This window comes from Syngnathus floridae, chromosome 6, assembly GCF_059516105.1.
Source record: "Syngnathus floridae isolate MCC-2025c chromosome 6, RoL_Sflo_1.0, whole genome shotgun sequence".
Classification (NCBI taxonomy): Eukaryota; Metazoa; Chordata; class Actinopteri; order Syngnathiformes; family Syngnathidae; genus Syngnathus; species Syngnathus floridae.
In genome coordinates this window covers 18,446,556-18,461,533 of record NC_142418.1, presented here as the reverse complement: position 1 = coordinate 18,461,533, position 14,978 = coordinate 18,446,556, and the positions used below count along the sequence as shown (strand labels likewise).

The following is a 14,978-nucleotide window of genomic DNA, read 5'->3' as shown; positions in this document are numbered from 1 at the left end:
TTTTTTTCCCAGTCGTGATTCACTCTCGTCTGCCCCGCAATGTTTTGTTATGACAAAGTGTTTAGTCAACACTTCAAGACTCGCGCGAAAGAGCTGAAGTGCGTCTGAAGTGCCATGCACTGTGAAGATAACTCATGAATGTTTAAACCACCAAAGTGCGCAGCCTCGTCACTCCGCAATTCACTAGCACGGTGTACGTCATGCAATTAGAGCAAAAATATATTCATTTTGTCTTCTCAAGTGTGGCAAAGTGGGCAAAATAAACAAACTTACAATAGCCACTTGGACCAAAAGGTGTCTGTTGTAGTACCAAGATCGAACTGTAGGAGGCAACAATGATACAGAAAGAGTAGTAGAAGGAAAAAAAACAAAACAAAGAAGAAGCTAGGCTAACATGTTGCTAATTACGCTACACTGCTAATTCACACTAACACTCAACATAGAGGAACTGAGACTTATTTTCAATCACAAATATGAAACAGTTTGAGGTGTGTGATAATCAAAAATGCGACAATGGCGTGGAAACAGACTAGCCTCTCTCCAACAAGTGGTTGCCATTTCCATATTTGGTCTACTTGACCTGTGACCCCCCCCATTTCCATAGCCCAAAAGTCCTTACAGATGAGCCGCCCTACATAAACCATTCGGGCTTTTTGAGCAAATTTCACATGCTTTCAATCGGTTCCGCCTGTACTCAAAGGTCGTCGAGGGATGGGAATTATTAAACTATTATTCATCCTTCAAAAGCCGCAGCGAAGCAAAAGTATTCTGGTGGATGACAAAGTCAAATGTGAAAAGTTCACTGGGTCACCATTTAATTGCGTGCTTAGCTGGAGAAGCTGAGGGCCCCTTCAAGCAATTAGTGTCACTTTATAACACGGAACGCGTACAGAGTTCCCGCGCGAGCACGCGCCGATAAAAAACACTTTTTTTTTTTTTCATATTTGACTGTATTTACTTGAAAGTCAAAGCAACAAGTGATATAATTATCTGTCTAATTAAGCAGCCAAAACACAAGCGCCTCGGAAACACTGAGTGCGCCGCCGCCGCCGCTCATTAGCATGCGCCATAAGCTTATTAATCATCTAACAGCCAATTAGCACACGGTTACCATTTGCAGTGGGTGTGTAAATAAATTCCTGACTTAATTCTTCCCTCCGATAATAAAAGGAGCATTATGAAAATGAGCTCTATGTAAATGATCGATGTCGTTAATTGCGCGGCGGCCATAGATATTTGCCGTGCGCCGGTTTAGTGATGCAACAAATATTTCCCGAGCTGTTAGGGAAATTAAACGTCTGGCTGCTTGTTCCCTATAGGCCTCCGCAAGTTGCAATAATGGCATTTTACCAGGCCTCGGGCAGGCACACTGATAATGACAATGTCGCCGCTTGGCTCGCAGCCAGCCGCAGGCGGATGGATGCCACCCGTCTCAAAGAAGCGTGGGCTGGAAGGGCTATCGCCCGCTGCTAATTAATAATAATTGCCTTCTAATAAGAGGACTTCCATTAGCAAATTAGCTCTCAGTTGAGAGGCAACGCAGTGGAACAGGCAGGCAGGCAGCCGCTCTCTAATGGGATTCACTTGACCAAAAAAAACACACACGCTCAAGCCATTGAAAACAATCGATGACAAAGTAGCTGCGCCGTGTTTCCTCAAGTCGTCGGATTAAGTCCGGAGGCACGGAGTCCGCTGACAAGTGAGGGACGTCCACCCGTCTTTAAAGCTCACTTTGCCAAGGAAGCCAGCACGTGAGCGACCGCCTCCCGCCATGGTTGCTTGATGAATGCTTCCAGCTAGTCTTAATCATGCATGTGACCGAGCAGGAAATGGAGGCCGGCCGGCCGGCCGGACAGAGTAGATGAATGGTGCATTTAAGTGCAGTGGCTTCCATAAAACAGCTCCATGTGCAATAAGAGGCGGGCGACTGCTGACGCGGGCGCTCCCACTTTCTGACTGTGCAGCACAAACCCACTCAGCAGGCACGTCAGGAGAAACACGAGCTTCATCAATGCCGGCAACACATACTTAGAGTGAGCGTGGGTCCACTCTCAGACCGCAGGTATGTGTGTACTGCATACTCATGCACCACAAAATTAGGTACACCGGGAAAGTGGAGTGTGATTAACAGCCTCAAATTCAAGTGAAACTCACTCTTGTGCTTGCCTCACATTTTAGGAGTATCCAATTGTCACTAGGATTTGGTGGATTTCTTTTTTTTTTGTTTTCTGTCGGGGCTTGGCAAAGATCTGAGTGGCATTCTATTGTTGCTCCTTTTTGCTCAGGGCCTCATTTAGCCCCTTGGACCGCAGCGCTGCAAGCCGGGCCAGTATTTTTAGATCCTCTGTACATTTGCTTGCCAAATCAATTAACACTGAGCTGATCGCAATTAAAAGCGAGCAAAACCTTCCTTCCTTCCTTCCCAGCACTGTCATCCGCTGCTGGAAAAACGGCTTAATATAGCAGCAGACTCCAAGGAGCACTTGGCAGGACCCAATCTTGTGCAATCAATAGCAGAGGGCAGGCAATATAGTTTGAAACGCTGGGAGGGGCTGAGAGAGCAAGGTGGGGAGATGGCTCAGCTCAAGAGGAGTGTTTGGCTTGAAGAGCACAGACTCAAGTGGCGCACTTCCTGGGCCGAGGCTCCACCATGTTGCAAGGAGAGGAGGCGGGCGGGCGGGCGGCCTATCAGCGGGCTTCTTGAAAAACCATGAGAAAAGCCACGCCATTTAACCTCCAGATTCCAAAGACAACAGCTAAAGGGCAAGAGGCCGCGTGGGGGGAGATGCCGTCCGTCCGTCCGGGCCAGCGCCAGCGGCTGTTATCAGCCGCCCCGTGGGACACCGGCGGCCGGCTCTGGCATTTGAGGTCGGTCAGCCAGGATTCCATTCTCTTGATGATAACTGCGGGCGCTGTCTGTCAAACTTGATGAAAATTCAAATAGCGCTGTGGCAGGCATGAATAGGGAGCCACTTGCCACCCATCCCACCCACGCAAATGTCACAAGCCTGGCTAGCATAACAATGACAAGCGGCAGAGGCTAATGGAGAGCATTTTTCCAGTAAGTGAAGCTGTCGCCTGTTCGGGGCCTGCCTGCCTGTCAATGTTAGACACGGCGCTATTGATCCATGCGCCTGTAATCACAAAAACAGTTTGGGCTGGAGAAAAACCCTCGTGTTCAAGTGCTCAGCTGGGAAGACAAGATCTCATTTCTTTGCACAGTGCTGGAAGCCACGTCACCGATCTTTACAGCGGGCCTCCGAGTGAAGAGCTCACCGATCGCGACACAAGGCCGGCCGGCGCCTGTCGTCACACTTGGACCCCCACCTTAGCCTCTTATGACCCTGCGGAAACACTTATCACCTCCCGGTCCTTGAGCGCAGGCTGCAGATGAGCTCAAAAGATTCCTGAGAGAATCACCAAAGGCTTCGGGAAAAGCCCACACGGTGGCTACAGATACTATTTCACTCCCAATTCTTTTATGCAACTGTTTTCTGAATAACAAGTAGATTTTTCTTTTATTCTAGTAATACCTCAACATGTCACAAGACGGCGACAAAGCATTCACGAGTAGAAAAGTAGAAATTGGTGTCAAGGGAGGCTTGTTACGACGATGCAACTCCACCGAGAGACGAATATAAACATATATGAATGTTCAGGAGTTGCGTTTAGCCTGGGTGGTTAGCATCTTTGGTTCATGTGTATGTTTGTGTGGCTACTACAAAGTTCAAACAGTTCATTATGGCTAGTGATTCATTTTTAACGAGGTTGCAAGATAAGCATGAAATGATATTGCAGTGTTTCTGAATCATAGTATGCGATATAGTTTGGCTTCACTTATTTACAAACAAATGAAAATACCACTCACCGTTACGCTGAAGGTGGTTTTTGTAATGAGTGGGAAGCCTTGTGCATTTTGTTTCTCCTCAACAAGTTGACCGCTTTCATCTTGTGTTTCACACTCCATAGCAAAATGGGCTGGAAAACAAGACAGTACAGTCGGCTTACCAAAAATGAAGCATTTCTCTCTTTTGTTGTTTCTACGTATTATTATTATTTATAATAATATTAAAAAAAAGAATAAAATGTATTATTATTATTTATTAAAGCTAGACTTGTGGCCTCATTTTCAGTCAAATATTTCCGTCCACACATTTGTATGTCAAGTAATATTACTACAACTAATATAAAGGCGCATAAGCACAAGGGAACCGAGTTGGTATTCACGGGGTTGCTGGAGTGCAGCAGCGTCGAAGCAGATGTGTGCAAGTCTTCAATCAAACGGCGCACCATGACGTCCACCACCTGCCTATGCCCCCACCCCAGTTGCCATGGTGATGGAGAAGGGCGTAAACTGTCACAGCCCAACAGCAGCAGAAACGACATTTATAACATCCAAAGTTCATTTGAACCACAAGTACTTGGGGAATTCCACAAAAAGACCACACATTCGTCACCAAAAACCTTTCTGCATTTAAGTTTGACTGAATGTAACTTTTTTGGTACTATAAACGGTATTCCACTGAATTTATTTGATTTTTATTTGTACCTATAAAACTTGAGCATTTGGCTTCAATATTTGGTCAACTGAAAATTATTAAACACTCTTTATATGGCTAAGATAAAAAAAAAAAAAAAAATCTTAGAACTCCTGGTTTTAGAGCCATTTTTTTTCCTGAGCTGAGGCTTCTTCTTCACTAGCGCCTCCTCTGGCTGAACCAAAAGGGCAAAACAAAGAAGGATCTAAAATGATGAAAGTTCTACTTTGTTCTTTCACGGAACAGTCACTTGCCAGCATTATTTTTTACGCTAATGACCTTACTATAACCTTTAAACCGCATTGCATAATTTCAGCATTATTTCAATATCAATAGATGAGTCGAGCCAGGCAATTATCGTTTATCGTACGCTGCTCTGTCAGCTGAAAGAAGAATAAAGGTTTCCCCAACAAAGAGGTGGAGACCAAAAAAAAGGTGCTAAAGATGCTATCGAAAGACATTAATGCAGAGATGAATTATTCAATAATGACTACAAGATGTGTCATCACCCAAAAAAAAAAGAAAAAAAAAGCTCTGCCAGCATCTGCACTGTAAGGGGAGGGGAGGGGCCGGGCCGGGCCGGGTTGGGCCGGTGTGCCTCTGAAGATAAACAAGACAAATTGGCGGATCATCTGTTCAATTAGGACAGTGGAGGGAGCAGGTGTGCCTGCGAGGGAGGCCGTTGTTGGGCAGCCAAAACACAGGCATGATGGGAAATACCTTGTTTGTGTGACAGTCATTCACAGCCAGGCACCAGAAGGACACCCTGGGAAAAAAAAAAAAAAAAAGAAAGAAAAAAAAAAAAAAGACAGGATATTCCCCTTGGTACTCATTAAAATTCAACTGCAGACGGCTCCCGGCCCCAAACACACCTCTCTCTCCCAACTGCTTTGGTAGTGGACCTAGCAGGATCATCTCTTATTAATCCGTAAAACATAGCGCACTAGCCATTGGATGGATGGATGGATGGATGGATGGAGGGGAGCAGTGGAGCAGCAAAACACGAGACGTGCGAAAGAAAAGCTCACATTTGGCTGAGCGACAGAGCGGCCAGGTGGGGAGGGAGGGAGGGAGGGAGGGAGGGAGGGCTGACTGTGGGATGGATGCTATTGGCTAGAGCCAGCAAAGAAACAGCTTTTGAAATATTCATCTGTGTGCTTGTGGCCGTGGGCTGGTGCGCATAACAGAAGGAAGAAAAAAAAAAAAAAAAGCAAGGGAACCTTTGAAGCGCCGGAACATTCCCCGCATCCGAGAAGCGGGCGGCCATGTTGATGGAGAACAATGGGGGGGGCTTGCACTTCCCTCGCATCAGAGAGCCCACGTCTCGATTGGAGCTCGTATTGGTGCAGAACGTATTCAAGCGCTCTGACGCAAATGAGATAGATAGATAGATGAGTGTGCTACTGTGGCCTAATCCCCGGTGCCTTGTAAAGACGTAGATAGAAACACTTACTGCATGCAGTGTAAACTATCGTTAAGTCTTAATGCAGGCAAAGGATACTTTCAAGGTTTGGAGGAAGTGACGTGACGAGAGAATATGGCTCTCGCGGGACAGTTTGGTTTGGAAGGAAAAACCCTGACCTACGCTGTGTTTAGATGTTTCGTGGACAGAGAGGAAAAGTAGTCCATTAGCTGTTGTGCGCTAGCAGCTCACGAGCCGCTAGTATAATCAATTGGCATTTTTTTTAGCAAATAAACTAGCAAACGACCAGGCTATTAGAGTTAATGAAAGCTAACGACAAAAGTCTTTTTTTTGGTTAAAGAATTAAAATATATACAAAAATGTTTTAAAAATGACAACTACCCAAAATGACACTTTATGTTTATAATCTAATTAATGTAGAGAAGAAGGAAGGTCAAATACACAACTTGGCCTAGCTCACTAGCTAATTGTGGTCTAAATATACTTTGTTAAAGGTGAGACAAAAATAGTTTCAAGAGCAGGTACAGCAAAGTCATGTTGAAATGATGCTCCTTTAAATCAATAGCAGGAAGAGTCAGGGCAGCTCAATGCTTGTGGAGTTAAGTGCAATTGAAGTATCTGTGGCTTGCTGCATGTGTTCAGGAAATGTAAGCACAGTCGTACGGGATGTGAAATTCACATGGAAATGCTTTGGGATATGGGCATTAAATCATAATTGGCCACTTGGACCTGCAGTGTAAAAGCAGCCTTGGGCAAAAACTCCCACCGGACTCCGGTTTTAGCCTTCTATTTTGGCCTGTCTGCGTGACGTTAGCAGCTCGCAGCCCCTTGGCAGTATCACTCATGTTGTGACTTTACACGCACGAGAACGCCACAAGCACAGCGCCGCCGCCGCCGCTGCCGCCGCCACCGCATACCACCCAGCATGAGGTCAAAAACAGGGAAGGCTCATTAAATAGAAATGAAAACTGGCTGGAGTTGACGAGCTTGATTTGCCCGTCCTCACGTTTCACCACAGCAAACACATCTGCTATGAAGACAGTACATTAAAACACTTGGAAAAAATCACATTGGGAAAAGTCATCATCATTTAAGTGTATTCAGGCTAAGTATCTTAGATGAATTATGCAGCCTGCATCAAAAGAAGGCAGGAATAACATTGAGAGAGTCTCTTTTTTTTTTTAATTCAGCACCCTGCTGGGGAAACTTAAAATTACCCTCAATCTGGCGATCTTCCACTAATAATAATGCTAAACCTTTTTTCCCTCCCTAATTATGCAAAGAACGCTCAATTAGCATAACTCGTCCTCTGTCAGTACAAACAGAAGAACACCCCGAGGGTCCGGGGGCGGTTTCCTCATCAGATGCTAGTGGAGTTTTTTTTTCTTCTTTTCCTAATTATTTCTTTTTCCTCGTGTGACTCAACGAAGAAGTGTGTTAATGAAGACGCAGTAGGCGTGGCAGGCGGTCGCAGGTGGAACGGGGCACAGACAGAAGCCGGGCCGCATTTGTTATGCCGCCCTCTGTAGGTCTCCCGGTAGAGCTGCAACGACACGCTGCCCCGCACGCAGCCTGCAGCGCGGATTAAAGATGTATGTTCAAGCTAGATCAAATAGAATAGAGAATCGACTTGGATACACAGAGAAAAGCACACACAATATTTTTGAAATAAAAGCGTACATTCTGTATGCTCGGGGCCTGGCGTCGTGCGAGCAGATAACGTCCATCAAAAGAAAGAAATGCACAGCTCCTGCTTAGGATTTGTGCATTTTAAGGACAATGGCCCCCTTAGGGATCGCCGTGAAAGAAGCGGCGAACAAATGATGCCTGTCGAAGGATTCGCTTCATGTAAATGAGTGTATAAGAGGAGTGCGGTCCCTTAAGAGATGTCAAAGTGGTTTTGCAAATGTGGGAAAGTGATGCCTGCCACCCTCACGCGTCATCTAGTTCACAGGAAGGAAATGAGATGACACCCAAAAAAAATATGTAAAAACTCAAGGAGGAGAGAGTGTATTATATGCGCCACTGGTGATGACAACGTCTGCACGTCCTTCAGGGTTTTATGGTAAACACAATAAACAGCCAATCCTCCCGAGAGCCGCCAACGCTTCTCTCTTCGTCGTCCCACCGGGAAATTACTCATCCAGCACCGCTAGGAATACAGAAGGCGCCTATTTTTGTCCTTCAAGGTACAAGCTAGACTAAGGTATTTAGATGAATAGGCTTCAAGGTATCTGGTTGTTCCAACTTTGAACAAGTACAAGTATCGCCGTGAATTTCTCCAGTATAAAGTCGAGTCGAACAAAAGTACAACTCCAGTGATTGATTTGTACGCAGCGTGGTTCAAAGAGAGCCAACTTCTAAATCATATATGGATGGAAACAAATCAGACACCAATGACCCATCGGTACCATACAGTGTTTGGGGTCGAGGGGCAAGAGGGTGGCTGAGTGGCCGATTGGTTACCCCATTATTGGCACAGTGAGGCCCAATCCAAAGACGCATATGGAACAAGAGATCAATATTAACAAGGTTCAATGTTAATATATAACGCTGTCTTGAAACAAACCATCACAACCACCACACTTGCTCCCAAAGCTGACAGCATGGCTAACGAGCATGGCTAACAGCTCGTTTCTACTTTAGCAAAAAGGCAAAGAACAAAAACAGGGCTTGCATAAATTCCGTTCACATTCACTTTCTCAGCGACTAAATATTCTTTATGTTTAAAAATAAAAGCGGGGAGTTTAATAGAAAAAAGTTATTTCCCCAAACCACGTTTGCTAATATGATTTCATACCATCCGAGTCTGATCGTAGCCCACGCATAGTACAAACATCCGACAGTTTGACGTTATGAATGTCACGTTTTTCCATTTGACTAGATATAGCCTAGAGGGTTATTTCAAAATCAAAATATTGACATTAATTATACCAATCAGTTGGCCTAGTGTTTATGATATAACTATTTCGTATCGGTTTGTACCAGACTCCGGCGCCTTCCAGCTGTCAAAGTCAGTGAAGACGGGCTGAACACACCCAAAAAGGTTGTGTGGCTTTTTAGAGGGTGTCAAGTGTCGCCACAACACGGCAAAAGGTGAGCAGCATTTGACACACTCCGGCGGGATTACGGCGCCACTCAAGTCTCCGTGTTCCTTTTGCAACTCACGCGCACAAACACACAGGTTGTGTACAGCGCAGGGGTGAAAGGTCACAAGACGGTGTCCGATTTGACGAAGGCCCTTGCTCACACCGCCTCGGGGCACTTAGTGCATGAGCGTGTGTGTGGGAGGGCTGATTTCACGAATGCCTTCATCATTTAAACGGCGGCGCTGTCGCTGAAGCGGAGCATGAATAATTCAACGCGGGCGCTTCTTCTTCAAACAGACAAATACAAGCGGATTACACTTCCAGCGAGCACCCGGTAAACACCACAATCAAAACAACGGAATTAATTAGGTAATTAGGCAGACAAAATAAAAGTGAAATAATGATAAACTCTTGGAAGAGCACAGCTGCGACACTGTTACAGCATGCAGATTGAGAATATATTAGCAGGTCACGGCATTGTTTTTTTTGGGTGACGATGATGAGAGGCGACATCGTCGTCAACACGCCGCGCGGCTGCGGAGGAATTTCAAAGGGTATTTGCAAGATAAATCTACATGAAGCCAATCAATCAGTACGGATGAATATTCAAGGCGGCAGAAAACAAAGCATGTGCGGCGGTGGCGGCGGCGGCGGCGGGCGGGTGCATAGCTCAAATGGCAGCGTGAACACGACTCCTGTTCTTATCCTTTCTTGGATTTGACTGCTGACAGTATCATAATCTATCGTGGCGCCAATGTTTGCATATACTGCGTTTTGGGTTTTGGTTTTTTTTTTGACACGGTTAAGTATGGGGAAAAAAAAAAACAGATGGAAGCTTGCATAATTGAAGAATGAGCAATCCAGCTCAAGGATTTGTAGTTCATTTGCAGTCTAGAGTTAAGAAGGCATTTATCTCCTTCTCATTCCAGCTGGAGTATTGCGCCGCCCGCCGCTCCGTAGCCGATTAAAAGCGTAAGCAAAGAGAATCCGTCTCGTCTGGGAGAAACGCGGCCGTGACGAGCGAGTGACAAAAGGCGTGTGAGGCTACGGAGAATTTTCTTTGCCTGTTGATGTGGAAAGGTCAGGGCTAAAGCTTCTGCTGGCGCCAATTAACATCTCGCAATCAGTCCCAGTGCAGCGACGACAGCAAACGGTTGAGGGCCCGGGCTTAGGTGAACACCAGCTCCCCGTTTCAAGCCATATTTAAATCTCATTTCCAATTTGCGGCACTCGACCGGCAGTTGAGAAGCAGATGAGGAGGCGGCGGCATAATGGCAGCTTTTATTGAAAGCCACAAATTCTCGGAAAGAGGAGAAATTCATGAATGCCAAAGAAGATCCATTTAATAAGTCCTACGCTTCGACACGAATGCAAACGTTCCGAGGATGCCGAGAAAAGAAGAAAAAAATTGCAGAAGCGCAAGACTTCTTTTCAAGCGCTCGAGAAGCTCTTTTGCCTAACGGAACAAATGAGCGCTCCGAAATCTGATTTTCATCAGGAGCCGGAGCGGGCCCACCGTGTGCCTGCTGCACTTTAGCACAGCCTCATCTCGCACCAAAAACGAGCTTTGATGCGCGGTAAAGCGGGAAGGGGCCAGAAAAATGAGGATCCCCGGCCGGCCTGTGAGTGTGCTCACATTTATAGGGCAGCCTCATCTAAACTGCTGGGACTAACTGCGTCTGTTGGCCATCAGCGCAGAAGAAAGCTCGGCAGACGGCATTAAAGGCTTTACAAAACAGGCAGCGAGCGAGCGAGCGAGCGAGCGAGAGAGCGGCGCTATCAAAGGACCGCAGGGACGCCCCCGCCCCGCTCCCCGTGTTAGCGCAAAGCAAAACATATCACTAATAAATGAACAGAAGATACAAAGAGAAAGGAAAATGTGGGACAAAAAGAGTGAGGCGTTTGGTGGCAAAGTCAAATGGAATAGCCAATGAGGAGGAGCCGCCGCTGCCGCCGCCGCCGCCGCCGCCTTGCTCGCTCTTTCTTCTCCAACACATCCCCCGTCCGCGGCGGCACTCATTTACTGATCTCATTAATATCCCAACTGCGAGGAGGAGAGAGACAGCGGCGACCGCTCCTCCTCCACCCGCCATCCTCGCTGGGCCTCCTCCTCCTCCCTGCTCTGCTCTGCTCTCATCTCCGCCTCTCTGTAGAGCAGTAATTGGGCTCAGCTCATTGTTATTCAAAACCCTGTAGAACCAATTAGCTGCGGCCCTCCTGACCCCGGCTTGCTATGTAATGGCGCAAGCTAAAGACTCTAAGTGAGGGAGCCAAGAGCAAAGGTTTTAAATTCCTTTAGTTCCTGATTAATAATCCTGTCAGGGCGATCAGAGACATTAAAGGCAGACTCTGCTTCGGCTCCCGCTTTTATGGCTTCCCTCTCATTTCGAGGCTGTCCATTAAAGCTTAATGATGCCGGGAGTCGCTCTCTCTCGCTCGCTCTCTCGCTCTCTCTCCACTGTCTTGTCAGATGAATGTACAGTTAACAGGATAATGAGGACTCCCGATCCTCTGGCAATCTGGGACAAGGCGGCCGCGTGACCTTTTTGGGAAGCGAGCACATTGGACGAGATGTCCGGCCGGCCGGCCGGCGGTGGGAGGTTGAAAGAGACGGGCGGATAAGACCGGAGGCGGCCATAGATGAGAGGGATACAGATAAGGCCTCATGCAACATGGATGAGGAGGCAGCAGAAGCTAAAGAGGTGGATGACGTTGAGGAGGAAAAAAATGTGTCCTCCAAAAAGCATGACAAGATCACTACAGGGCAGTTGGCTACTGGTTAGCGAGTCTGTCTCGCAGTTCTCAGGTTTGGCATTCTCGTCTTGGTTCTGGCAATCCTGTGTGGATTTACTCCAGCGACTCTGGCTTCTTGTCACATTCCAAAACATGCACGTTGATTGGAAGAATCGCCCATTTGATCTTTTCTTACACCTAGCCAAGCAGTATTAGCAGGATTAGCATGCGAGAGGTCTGAGGTGAAATATTACCACTGTTGCTTAAAACCAATTAAACAACACACTAATGATGCTATTTCAGAAAGGTCGACATGTCTAAACTATCCATGAACTTCACCGCTAAAACAAGCAGGCTAACGATTCCTTCGTTTGCGGTAGCCACACTATGCTCGGCTATTAGTCGTGTCTTGCGCTCAGAATGTCTTATTACAGTCTTCTTCCATAGCCTGCGGGTTTAGCGAGCAAATGACAGTATTTGATTTAAAGATCCCTTTCCATATCAGTGGGAGCGAGGACACGGCCCCGTCTTGCCCGCCCGTGAGTCAGCCAGCTCGGGCGGCGAACGGCCTGCAGGGCAGCACGCTCACACCTGTTTGGCTCAACCCGCTGTTTGCATTCCGCGCGCCCAACTGCTTATTTGGTTGACTTCTCCGGGCTTGGCCGAGAGTCGTGGGAGTATTCGCAGGCCGTGTTGTAAACACGGGCTGCTTGGAGGCCTCTGCTACGCATACATGGCCTCCCTTCCCCGCCCGCCCGCCGCTATAATTCCTTTTACAACAAACGCCATAAAGCGCACCGGTGGGCAAATATTTACAGTTGCCGGAGTTTCCTTCCTTTGAGGGTTGTTTTCTGTTCGAGTAGCGACAGCCGTCTGGAGCGACTCCAGATTTCTTATCTGGGAGTTGAAGGGGTCCAGTGCTCTGGACAGGCAGGAGGAGGCCCTGATGAGCGCTTATCCCTTTTTTACATCTCCTGGCTAGCGTCCTCTGTTAGCCGACTCAATTGAACGGGCAAACAAACAGAGCGCCGCATGACCTCTGTTGATCGGACAGACAAATAAACGTCGGCGTGTCAATACTACCAACGACTCGGGTCAATGGAAGACAAATATACAGAGCCCAAAAAGGGACAAGACTCGTAGGTCATTATCACGGTGGGATGAAGGGGGGAAAACACATTCCATTTGGCTTGCTGTGTACGAAAATTGCATTTCGGATAGAAAGTGGACATTGCTTATTTCCATCATAAACAGTCATCTGTCAAACCGGAGGACAACATTTTCTTTTTGCGCCATTATTTGGTCATAATTTAAAACCACCTCCACAACAACACGGCCAAAATAAAATGAGCCAGTGATGGCTTTGAGCATGTGCCATTCATTTGCAGTTTGGCCTGCAGGGCTGAACATGACTAGAATCTTAAATACACCAAATTTGTCTCCCTGGCTATTTCTTTTTTTAAAAGTTGGGAGAGGGGTCAGCGGAGTCGTAAAGTTGGCACCACTGTGTAGGCTTGCTTCTTTGCTGAAATAAGTCACTCGTCACTATGGTAACCGAAACTGTGCTTGGCATTTACAGGAAACAGAACCACTCCCCCTAACCAGAATGGAGCAAATGAATATTAAGTAAATATATAGTATAATTTAAAAAAAGCATTTTAAACCATGACAACACCCCCTACAGGCTCGGCATACACATTGCAGTGTTTCAAGTTTCATCAGGTGAATTTCCCAATTTGCTGCCGATTCTACATGAAACAATGTCAAGAAAATTTGGTGAGCAATTGGTGAATTTTGTCGAGGGATGTTTCCTTGTAACGGATTGCTCCTTGAATCAATTGTCTTTAAAACAGCAGCAGAGCGCCTGATGAATGAATACTCAAGCAGCAGCCGCCCCCTCCCTCCCTCCTTCCACACCCCCCTGCTGTGATTAGACACATTGACCCTCTTTTAATATGTGAAATTCCCATTTTCTCTGATTCATGAGTAAGAGCCCTCAGGGAGCGCGTGGCAAGTGGCAGCCTGCCAAAAACGGACCTTCCTCGTAGCAAAGCTCCATAAGTCGTGGTTGCACACCGTTAACAGTCACCACTCGTCTCACGCTAACTTTATTATTGTTATTGGCAGCTCGCAAGGACGAGAGCGGCTTACACAATTGTCTGGGCTTTGAATGCCTATCTTCAACATGAGCAGATGAGAAATGTCCGAATGACAATAAATGTGCACCCAAAAAGACAACGTTGTATTACATTTAACGTAATTGTCACTTAGTTATTCACGGGTGAGATATGGCCCCGCCCCTTCTCGTTCTAGTTTCCCTCATGAGTTCAAATGTACCTCTATCCTGTCTATTAATGGAAACGCAGCGCTGTAACGTGCCAATTCAAATCGACTTGACGTTGCAAAACGATGTGATTTGGAAGGGACGAGCTCAAACCAGATCTTTGACTCTCCGTATAGAAATCCTCCACGCATATCAGCACATCCTGCACATACTAGTCCATCATCAATGAGATATTCGGCAAAAATTCAGAGCCGGCTACGTTGAGAGTATTCTTTTCAACGGTGGCGAGCAGACGGCCGAGCACACAAGGCCCAGTGTTGGATAGCGGCCACGTGATGACAGACCCGGCAAGAATGTTGCCTTGACTGCCAAATGTAATAGAGCACCACGGTTCTCTTATTAAGGGGTGAAATAATTTCCAGCAAAGTGGTTGGCGGCGCTGACAGCTCCGACGAATGCTGTCTGAACACGAGCCAGCGTAACAACTGCTCCTGCATGCATGGTGAAGGCTGAGGGAGGCCTGCCAGCTTGGCATTCATGCATATTTGCCTCTATGAACATCTGCCAGCGCAAATAATTGATGCTGTTCTCTCCGCTAAGGGCCACTAGATCCCCTCTGATAAGTTTTTGACAACTTCTACACGCGCAGTAAGCCTCGGTCCGCTCTCATCGTGACCGCGGGCCCAGAGGAGGAGGAGGAGGCGGAGGAAAAAAAAAAAAAAAAAAAAAAGTCAACTGCTTCCTGTCTCTGCTGGGCCTCCGAGTTGAGCGTGTTGTCAAGGCCGTGTTTCCCTAACATAACATCCTGCTCAGCCGCGGGTCGCGATGGCGCATTGCCGTGGGTGGGATGGGCACGGCAACCCTCAGCAGCGCACGCCGGTGAATATCCGACAAGCGCCCTTGGAGGAGGA

The 14,978-nt window shown here is 47.0% G+C and overlaps 1 protein-coding gene across 2 annotated transcripts in view; it reads right to left on the bottom strand.

The window, feature by feature from the left end:
- The window catches only part of tle3a (TLE family member 3, transcriptional corepressor a), a 50,499-nt gene that overhangs the window by 32,594 nt on the left and 2,927 nt on the right, over nucleotides 1-14,978 (bottom strand). For both annotated transcript variants that reach the window (XM_088378622.1, XM_088378623.1), the window contains exon 3: nucleotides 3,869-3,978. The gene's annotated coding sequence lies outside the window, so the exon portion shown is untranslated. The remainder of the gene's footprint in view (nucleotides 1-3,868; nucleotides 3,979-14,978) is intronic.